Here is a 10,840-nt window from a genome sequence, read left to right on the forward strand (position 1 = left end):
TTCAAAAATTCCTTCATTTGGCTTTTAAAAACCAAAATCACAGAGTCCTAAAAATCCAGGACTCTAACCCGGAGTTCTAGTTCGCTTGAGACTCTATTTTCAAAAATCTTGAATTTCAAATACTGATTTTAACCCCTTTTCAAAACCATTTTCAGTGTTTATTTCAAAATTCTTCAAAACCCGATGTGGGCCCACTCAGTTGGCACCATATCCAGAGGAGTTCTAATCCAGTTAGGGCCCCATGCCATTTCAAAACTTTCATTTTAAAAGTTTACTTTTGAAAATCCTTTTGAAAACTCCTTCAATTTCAAGTTTTAAAATCGCTTTTTGAAAAACTCAAGTAGGGCCCACTCGGGGTGGCGCTATATTCGAGTAAGTCAGGGCTAGACTAGGGTTAGTCAGTGTATTGATTAGTGTTAGGGGTTTAGAAGAGTCAAAAATCATTTTGAAAACTCATTTTGAAGTTTAGTTTTTAAAACTAGTGTTTTTAAAGGTGTTTTAAAAAACCAAATGTAGAGAATGCCAAGTGGCATCACATTTGGGGGATTTCTAGGATAGTCTAGGGGTTAATTAGGAAGTAATTAGGATAAACTAGGCTAGGGGTAGTTAGGTAAACTCACACCAAAATCGCCCCCCCCCCCCCCCCCTTTAGAGTCCAAAATTTTCAAAATTTCCATTTTTTGTAAAACCTAAAAATTTTCTATAAAAAAGGGCTATAGGGGGGACGATTTTTCCAGCCACCTCTTGAGAAAATCTTGGAGCTTATCTCTCCTCTCCAGCCTTCCTCCATTGCTGCAACTCCAAGGTAAATAATTTCTTAAATTTTTAATATTTTATCTAGTGTTTTTAATGATTTAAACCTAGATTTAGCCTTGGACACCCCTCCTTATGTGGATTCAATCAAGATTCAACCTCAAGAACCATCAAGAACGGTCCAAGAAGGTGATCTAACCCTGTTTTGTGTGTTTTACAGGGATTTTAATCCATTAAAAGTGATTTGAGCATGATTCTTTGCATTATTAACCAATAAAATGCATGATTTACCCTTTTAATGGGTTAAATCTATGTTTTAAAGGTGATATTGAATTCCAGTCATTGATTCCCTGATTTTATTTTATTTTCATGTTTTTTACGTTGTATAGCATAGGAATAATTTTTATTTACTGTTTTACGGTTTATTTTATTGATTTACATTAGTTAATGCATGTTTTATTAAGTTTCTTAGTTTTCTGTGTGTTTTAGGTTTAGAACAGTAATTATAATGTTATTTCGGATTTAAATCCATGTTGTTTATTTCTGATTTTTGTATATATGATGAATGCATATGTGATTGAACTACTGTAAAAAATCAGAGATTTTGGACTTCGAAAACCCTGTCAGAAAAATCAGACATCAAGTCGGGTTTTTAAATCTTTAAAATCGGTGTTAAAATCAAGAAGGTAACTTGCTGTGATGATATTTTTCTCATCCTATGTCCGATTTTAGATATGTAAAGTGCCATGGATTCACATTGATTAGATCTGTCGACTGTGAAATTTTCAGAATTTGTTACCACTGTTTAGTTTTTTTCCTATGTCAGAGACTCTGATTTTCAATTTAAAACCCATTAGGGTTTACCAAAACCCTAATCAGACTTGTGTCATTCATAAATCCCAAAATACAGATCCAATTCATGATCTGTAAAAAGTGAGTACTATTATTTTTCTAATATCTATTCACTGTTAAAATCTCAGATATTTTGGATTAGTACTGTTATTTATCTCAGGATTTTTAATCCGAAGTATCAGTTTGGACCAAGGTTAAAATCAATATATTAAAGTCCGGATTGTCGGATGGGGATCTCCTTGGTTTTAAAGGATTTTTCATATCTGTAAAAAGGAAAAATTCCTTTTTACTGTCTATTTGGTCTCTGTCAAAAATCAGAAATTTTCATGGAGGATTGACCCCTAGTTCGGGTCTTGGACTGAGACTGGTTGGTGAACTAGGTCAAAAATGGCAATATTCAAAGACTTAATGCAATTTTTGGATTAATTTAATTCCAAAAAAATATTTTTATAATTCTAATTTGATATTAGGGTTATAACAAGTGCAGGTACCAATTTTGAGGATTTTTAGAATCCGTTTGATGCTTGAATGGCTTGAATTGCAAAACAGGGCACCCGAAGAATTCCAAAACACTGCAAAAATCACAAAATTTGTGATATTTATTGATTTTCGTGCATAAGCATATATTTTTAGAGTTTAATCATATTCATAATCATATTAGGATACTTTAGGTTTAATTTGATGTTCATTTGATTTCATTTAGTGCATAAAACCTAAGTTTTACCAAAATATTTTCTGAAAAACCCTGATTTCAAGGCCATAGTCTTGCTATCAGGGGTAGTTTGGTCATTTGACCTCAATTTCGAAGTCCCTAACCCTAATTTTCATATTTTTAATCATGTCACATCATATTTAGTTTGATTTATCTTCATTTGAACTTCAAAACTTGCATTTTATCAAATATCCTTCTAAAAACCCTAATTTCAAGGCCATAGTCTTGTTATTAAGGGTATTTTGGTCATTTTGACCACAATTTCGAAATTTCAAATTTCATTTTCATATTTATTCAATCTTATTTCATATTTTATCAATTTTTATTTAAGAGAATCATGGAAAAGGCTTATATCTAGCAAAATACAGTAATTTCTAGATATTACTGGATAAACCTAGAAAAGCCAACATATCATTACTAACAAAGTTTTCTAGATTTGCAGGTACATTGAAGAGTTTATTTTCCTTTATTTTCTGTATTTAAATTTGATTAGTGATGTAAATTAAATGTAAACTTTGGAATAAGAATTTAAATTCCTGCATAGATTAGGATTTGCATTTCATATAGTTTAAACTTTGATATATAACTGCCATGTATGCCAATTCATGCACATTTTATTAATTCACTATGGTCTACATGAATGGCACATACACTAGCTTTTATGAAGTTTATAAACTTGGTGGAATTCGTATTTATGGGCATAGTCAGAATATGAATGATACCCAGATTTATGATCTTCACATTAGCCACATTCAGCCTACACTCTTAGGCTAACTTCAAAATGCACTGCATTTCTCAAAAATACAAAAAGTATTTCTCAATTCCTCAAATCCATATTCATTCATTTCATGCATTTGTCAATTCCTATTCAAATCTCAATTCAAAGAAGTTCATTTTCTCAAAATTTTCTAAGTCATATGGAGAAATCAATTTTCTTAGAATATGAAAATCTCAAAGTATGTTTCAAGTGTTTCTCAAGTTCAAAATTCGAAATTTCAAGTTGTACATTCAATTCCAAGTTTGAATTCAGAGAAACCAAGTTTTCTCAGAATCAATTTTCAAAAAATCTCAAGATTTCCCCAGAAATCGATTTTTACTTTTCTCAGAAGTACATTTCAAATCCCAATTCACGATTTTCCATGTGATATTTATTCTAAGTGTTTCAGTTATTCAAAGCAAACATCATGTTTTCAAATATGCATTTTCATAAAATTCATAGCACATGCTTGATTCTATGTGCATTTAGAAATTAGAATATGATTTAGACAAGTTGAATAGAGCAGAGCAGTAGATTGATCGTTGGTTCGATTACCCCTGTTAAAGGTGGCAGGAACGGTCGCCTCGTACCGACAGGCGAGTCCCATTCTACGGAATTTTCCCGCATTTTAAAATGGAGGCGAGTTATTTTCAAAAACTTTTCAAAGGTCAGTTTGACTTGCAAAAAGTAAAAAAATTTTGCGATGATAATAGGTTTGGCGACCGTGATGGGACCTGTCTTCGCCTGATCAATTTAATGCTCTACTTAGTTCAAGTTGTCAAAATCGATTTCCATGGAATGTCAGCTTTTAATTTATGCTATCATGTGAACCTAGGAGCCTAGACTTGAACCCAGCTGACATGGACTGCATGTAGACTAGGTATGGTTTGGTAGGACCATATTGAGGAAGAAATTTTCATGCTCACATAGACTTAGGTCTAATACAACCCTCCTCAATCTAGGTTTGATTGAAAACAATGTTTGCTTCTTCAAATATTTCAAAATTCTATCTCTTTAGGACTTAGAGCCCTTTGTTTTCTTGCATGTGCTCATATTTCAAAAACCACCTTCACTTATATTGTCCCAGTCTTCACGTTGCTGGGCTCTCTTCCAGAACCATAGTTCGGGACAGAGCCTCACAATTGGGTCACCTATTTGGGTGAAACCCCCCCTGCCACGTACCAAGGGTCATAGTCCAACATATATCGGCAGGTGCTCAAGGATGTTGGAAAACTTGAACGTAGAACCGGAAAATTGATTTTATGCCACGTACATTGAGCCTTGGCTTGAGTATATAGGCATAGCATGATTGGACACAGATGATCTGAACCTTAGAGTTAGGATTAAGGTCCTACAGCTATTTCAAAACTTGTGCATTTAGAGTCAGCTTTTAGGGAATGCTGTATGTGCATACTTGTTTGTGCAGAATATGTTATAGTCATTTCTCTTGTATTTTTCATATTTTCCCAATTTTCTAAAAAAACTAGACGATTTTCTCAAAAGTTCCCCAATCTATGTCCATGTACTGTCCAGGTTTTAAATCCTGGACGATTTTCAAATACTTCATTTTCTGAAGTACTTATATTTCAATAAACCCTAGACGATTTTCCAAATTTCCCTCCATTTTTTTCAAAACTCCAGGTTATTTTCCATCCTTTCTTTCTTCTGGATCTCGAATTTCCTGCTCTATTTTTATCCTGCCTGCATTTTCCTTAAATTTACTGTATTTTCCCAAGTCTTATTCCAATTTTCCATGTTTTCCAGTCTGATGTCATCCAGTCAGCTTGATTTAGTCTTCCCTGAGGGTCACATCTCCTACGAGGTGCGACAAAGTCTTCTCGAGCATCGAGTCCTCAGCACCGGATCCTTCTTCCCCCAGTGGTATTATTCCTGGCTCAAGAACTTCTCACGTATGTTTCCGGACCATCTGGACGATTGTGGGTTAGAACTGGCGTCCGCAGTGGGAAAGCAGATAGTCAACGACAACTTGATCCATGCACTAGCAGAACGGTGGAATCCGAGCACTTCTACCTTTTGGTTCCCGTGGGGCGAGATGACGGTGCTGATAGATGAATTCTCAGAGATTATGGGATTACCTAAACCAGCTGGTCAGCCTGGAGATTCATTAGAGAAGCAGTTTTTGATTAATGCCAAGGGTCTGGACCCTAAATATGCTTTAGCTCGCATGACAGGGCGTAAGTCTTGGCCACTGATCGAAGAAGATGGAAATGAATACGTGAGCCTGATCAAGATCTACAGACAGTATGGGACATTCGTATAAGTCAGCTTGTTGTCCAGGACAGCTCGAGAAAGAATTCAACATGCGATGGTTCTGTGCACGGTGGGATTAGCTTTCTTTCCCAACTGACGGAATTATATGGATATCAGAATAGTTCAGCTTCTGCGAAGGTGGGGGAGTCCACAGACCAGCCGCCTCTCGATAGCCATGGTCGCACTCGCCTTTCTATACCGAGGGTTGACTCGTTTCTCACTCGGAGAATCAATTCTAGTCGAAGGGTGCACCTACGCGTTGCAGTCTTGGTTCCTCCGGCATGTGCCAGCCCGAGCCAGTTCCTTCAGATACAATGGTGAAAAGCTTCTACCAGTTGCACGATACCGGTTCTTGATCGATAACCTTCAGGAGGAAGAAGTCGTATGGGACTACTTCGATCGTCAGGAATCACCTCCCAGATACACTTATGCATACGACAAGCGATTCAGGCTACTTGGCCCATTCTTCTGCGCATACTACCATCCAGAGCGGTGTGTCAGGCAGTTCTCTCAGAGGCAGAAGCACGTAGAGATTCGTCCACTATCAGGGGTTCTGCCAGAGTTCAACCTCGCATTAGATCAGTGGTACGGAGCATACCATTCTGCCAGACATGGCTGGGATTCCTTTGTCAATCTTACTATTTTTTCTGGCCCTCGTGTGTCTTCTGATTATCCGGAGTGGTGGAAAATTGTTTGTCCCCCTCCCCTCTGTCAAGTGTATTATTGATAAAATCATGTTTTTCCCCTCAATAAAATTTTACATCTCATTTTGGTTTGACGACCTCGCCTAGTTAACAAGGCATATTTCCAATTGTTTATTTTGTAAAGAATGGCAACGCAATTGTCGTAACTCTAGCGACGACTCAATCCTTAGTAATGGGATACTCTTTCAATCGTCTACCAAAATTCTCAACAAATATCTTCCTCCAACCCAATTTCTTTCAAAAGCCTAACCATCAGTTATACCTTGCAGAGAGCATCAGTAACATTCAGGAGAGCATTTGTGATACTCGATGGTTCAGACAAGATTCAGAAAGAAAACCTCATCAGTTGAAGGCGTTGCATACTCAGTCACTTCAGAAGAGGAAATTGACTCACCCCGATCAGTCAGAAGTCAGGGTCAGCAAGCAGAGGATGATGTTGATCCCCAGATATATGCTATGTTCAAAGAGATGATGACCAAAATGTTGACAGAACGAGCTGAAGCTAGTACAGAAAAGATCCAGGTCAAGCAGAGGGCAAAAGGCCGGTCAGCCAAGAAAGTCCTGAAACTATCCAAGAAACATATCCAACACGAGGATACATCTGATGAATCAGAATCAGTAGGTGGCACTGATGAAGAGTCTGAAGTCTGGCAAGCACTTCAAAGATCTGTTGAGAAACTCGGTTTTGATGTCACATAATATGATACACTGTCTCATTTGATTTTATATAATATGATAATATGTTCTCTTGAAATAATGTTATATTATGACTGAATATGTTTTGCCTTAAATCTAACGAGTATTTGATGCAAGGATATCTCACCCAATAAGGATGGAGACTTCCTGTTCAAGTACAACTATGGTGCAATCATACTCCTTGAAGAAAAGCTTGATGAGCCATGCTTTCCTAAAGTTCAAATGAAGAAATCGGCTACCTCAAGATGAAGATTTTTTTCTTCTTTAGAGTCATATGTAACAGAACCTTCAGGAACTTGCATATTGCATATTACATACTCATTCATAAAAACTATATCATAAAAGTATATGATAGTTTCAAAAAGCTCCTTTTTTGAAAACCAATAAGTGTACCTTCTTACAACCTTTTATGAAAAAGATATTTTGTCATATAATAATTGTACCTTCTTACAACCTTTTATGAAAAAGACATTTTGTCATTGTACCTTACACTATATACAAGACAACCTAAAAAAAGGAATGTAGGAAAAAGACAAAAAACATAACATCGACTATATGGAGAAAACAAATAAAAACGACTACAAATAAAATATGTTTTTGAAAAGACTTTAGTTATCCTCTTTAATGAAATGTTTCTTAATACAAGAAGAAGACAAACATAAATCGGCTACACATAAGAAAAACAAATATTATATGTTTTTAAAAGGACTCTAGTTACCTTTTTTCATAACCATAGAATGTCGACTTACTTGAAGTCATCATTCTCTCTACAAAGCATTAAATGCCTTCTGTAACAAATCCTTACTAAATATCCTTCCCAAAGAATGTCGACCTTCTCTTGGTCCTCATTCTCTCTGGAGACTTTGAAATACACAACATAAAGAAAACACTTGACATGACTATGTACAAATAAATATCTCAAAGCACTCATAGTACTTACACTCATTTAAAGTAAAGAAGTACTAATGTACCTCAAATCATTAATTAGAATAACGACAAAACTACAACCCAACGTTCAATGTACCATTGTAAGAAATAGACTTTTTACATAAAATATGTATTACCTAAAAATAATACAACGACTAGTGTACCCTCTATTTCACCTTTATGGAAAAAGGTATTCTCGAACTTCTCTAAAAAATGTTTTTGAAATGACCTAACATTTCACATTTCAAAAAGTTACAATTTCAAAATGTAACGACTACTTTTTATAAGCTATATAAACACACACAAACAAACTATTCAGACAATGGAATAAAATAGACGTGTGAGCTTACAAAGAGAAAAATTTCTATTCGAGATTTGAAAAGAGAGCCTTGAAAAAGAAAGAGAAAAAGAAAAAGAAAGAAAAGAGAAAAAGTCAAGTCCAGCTCTTTGACAAAGAGTATCCTCTGAGTGACAAACAGAACATTCTTAGAATCTTTCATTCGTGCATTCATATCAATCTGAAGGTTCTATAGGAAGTATTGTAACTCTGTTGTTCACTGTATTCCTTCTTTGATTAAAGAAGTAGACCTCTGTGAAAGAGGGTGTTGCCCTTCTCTGTTGAGAGAAGAAGACCTCTTGGGAAGAGGGTGTTGTACTATTTATCCGGTGACTCGGATGTTATAGTGGAAATCTCAAGTGGTTTGCTTGGGGACTGGATGTAGGTCTGGATATTGACCGAACCAGTATAACTTCTGTGTTTTATGTGTTGTGCCTTATTGCTTAATTATTTTATTTTATCGATCATTATCATATTTCACTATTCACCCCCCCTCTAGTGGAATTTCATTTGGTATCAGAGCAGGTTTGCTGGTTTCGACGTAACAAGTCTTCCATCACAAATGGCATCTACCTCTTATGCTCGTGATATTGAAGGTCAACATGCATCTCGTCCTCCTTTCTTCAATGGCTCCAACTATGGATATTGGAAGTGCAAAATGGCTATCTTTCTCAAATCCATAGACTTTGCTGTATGGAAAATTGTTGAGCATCCATACACATCTCCATCCGCAGACTATAACTTATGGTCTGATGAAGAAAAGAAAATGGCAAACCTAAATGCAAAGGCTATGAATGCCTTATATTGTGCCATTGATCAGAATGAATTCAACAGAATATCTATATGTGAATCTGCATATGACATTTGGCATTCTTTGGAGGTTATTCATGAAGGAACCAACAAAGTTAAATAAGCCAAAATATCATCTCTTGTTAGAAAATATGAGTTGTTCAAAATGAACAAAGATGAACCCATCACAGAGATGTTTACCAGATTCACCAACATCACCAATGATCTGAAATCTCTGGGTGTAACATATTCCCAGACTGAAAAGGTGAAGAAAATCTTGAGATCTCTCACAACTGATTGGGAGAAAAAGACTACTGCTATTGAAGAAGCTCAAGATTTATCTAAACTTACATTGGACGACTTAATAGGCAATCTTATGGCCTATGAAGTCCACATGAAAGAAAGAAGGGAAGAAGAGCAACCAGTAAAGAAAACTCTAGCTTTCCCAGCCCTATCTGAGAATGAAGACTCAGATAAAGAATCAGAAATTGCGCTACTTACCAGAAAATTCCAGCGCTTCATGAGAAGGAACCGGCTTCCAAACAAGCACAAGGAAAGAAAAGATCTTAAAGAAGATCTCATGTGCTTTCAGTATAATAAGCCAGGCCACTTAAAACGTGACTGTCCCCTTCTCAAAAGAAAATCCAAAACTGAGGAACCAAAGAAGAGGTTCTTCAAGAAAAAGGCTCTGCATGCTCAATGGGATGATTCAGAACCATCCACTAGTGAAGAGTCAAGTGATGATGAAGCCGGAACTGCAAATATGTGCTTCATGGCAAACGAAAGTTCGGTAAGTGAAATCTTTGATTTTTCCTTTGAAGAACTTCTAGATGCTTTTCAAGAACTATTTGAAGAATCTAGAAAATTGAGTTTCAAAAATAAAGTTTTAAAATCTGAAAATTTAAAGCTTTCTCAAGAGAATGAAAAACTCAGCAGTGAAAATTCCGAGTTGAAAAAGAAAAATCTTATGCTTATATCTGAAATTTCTTCTACTAGCTCCAAAACTAAAAATATGCAAGTAGAAATTTCAGAGCTAAAAAGTAAAACTGAGAACCTCATGAAAACGGTTTTCAAGTTTACTAAAGGTAAAGAGAACTTGGATAAACTCTTATCCTCTCAGAAGGTCTCTTTTTACAACAATGGTATTGGCTATTCTCATTTCAAAAAACCTTCTTGTATAAATCAAAAGACCACGTTTGTGAAAAGTTCATCTGAACCAAATAAGGAATATTATAATGATAATCTTTTTAACTCCTCTAAAGAGATAGACAAACCCAAATCCAAATGGATATGGGTTCCAAAGTCTAACAAAAAAGGACCCGATTGGGTACCAAAAAGGAGATTTACTTAATGTTTTGCAGGCTCCAAAGAAGAAGAACAGATGAATACTAGATAGTGGATGTTCAAAGCACATGACAGGACATCCAGACCTTTTTGTTGTTCTTCATCATAAAGAAGGAGGAACCGTCACCTTTGGAGATAATAACAAAGGTTTGATAATTGGTATTGGAAATATTGGTAACATAGACAAACCTCTTATCAAAGACGTTCTCCTTATTAAAGGCTTAAAACATAACCTACTAAGTATCAGTCAAATGTGTGACACAGGTTATAATGTTAGCTTTAATCATGATGCATGCCTCATAGCTGACACCAATGAAAACATCATCTTAAAAGGTATAAGAAAGAATAATATATATGAACTATACCTAGAAAACATCACAGAACATTGCCTCATAGCCAATAATGACACTCAACATCTATGGCACATGAGAATGGGCCATGTCAATTCTAAATACATGTCTAAACTAGCTAAAGATAAGTTAGTACGTGGGTTACCCAACATATCTTTTAAAAAGGATTATTTTTGTGATGCATGTCAATTAGGAAAATTGTCAAAATCTTCTTTCAAATCAAAAAATGTCATTTCAAGTAAAAGACCTTTAGAGCTTCTCCACCTGGACCTCTTTGGTCCTTCTAGGGTAGCTAGCCTTAATCAAAATAGATATGCTTTTGTCATTTAGATGATTACTCAAGATTTA

Source organism: Nuphar pumila, chromosome 8 (assembly GCF_984573655.1).
Source record: "Nuphar pumila chromosome 8, dmNupPumi1.hap1.1, whole genome shotgun sequence".
Classification (NCBI taxonomy): Eukaryota; Viridiplantae; Streptophyta; class Magnoliopsida; order Nymphaeales; family Nymphaeaceae; genus Nuphar; species Nuphar pumila.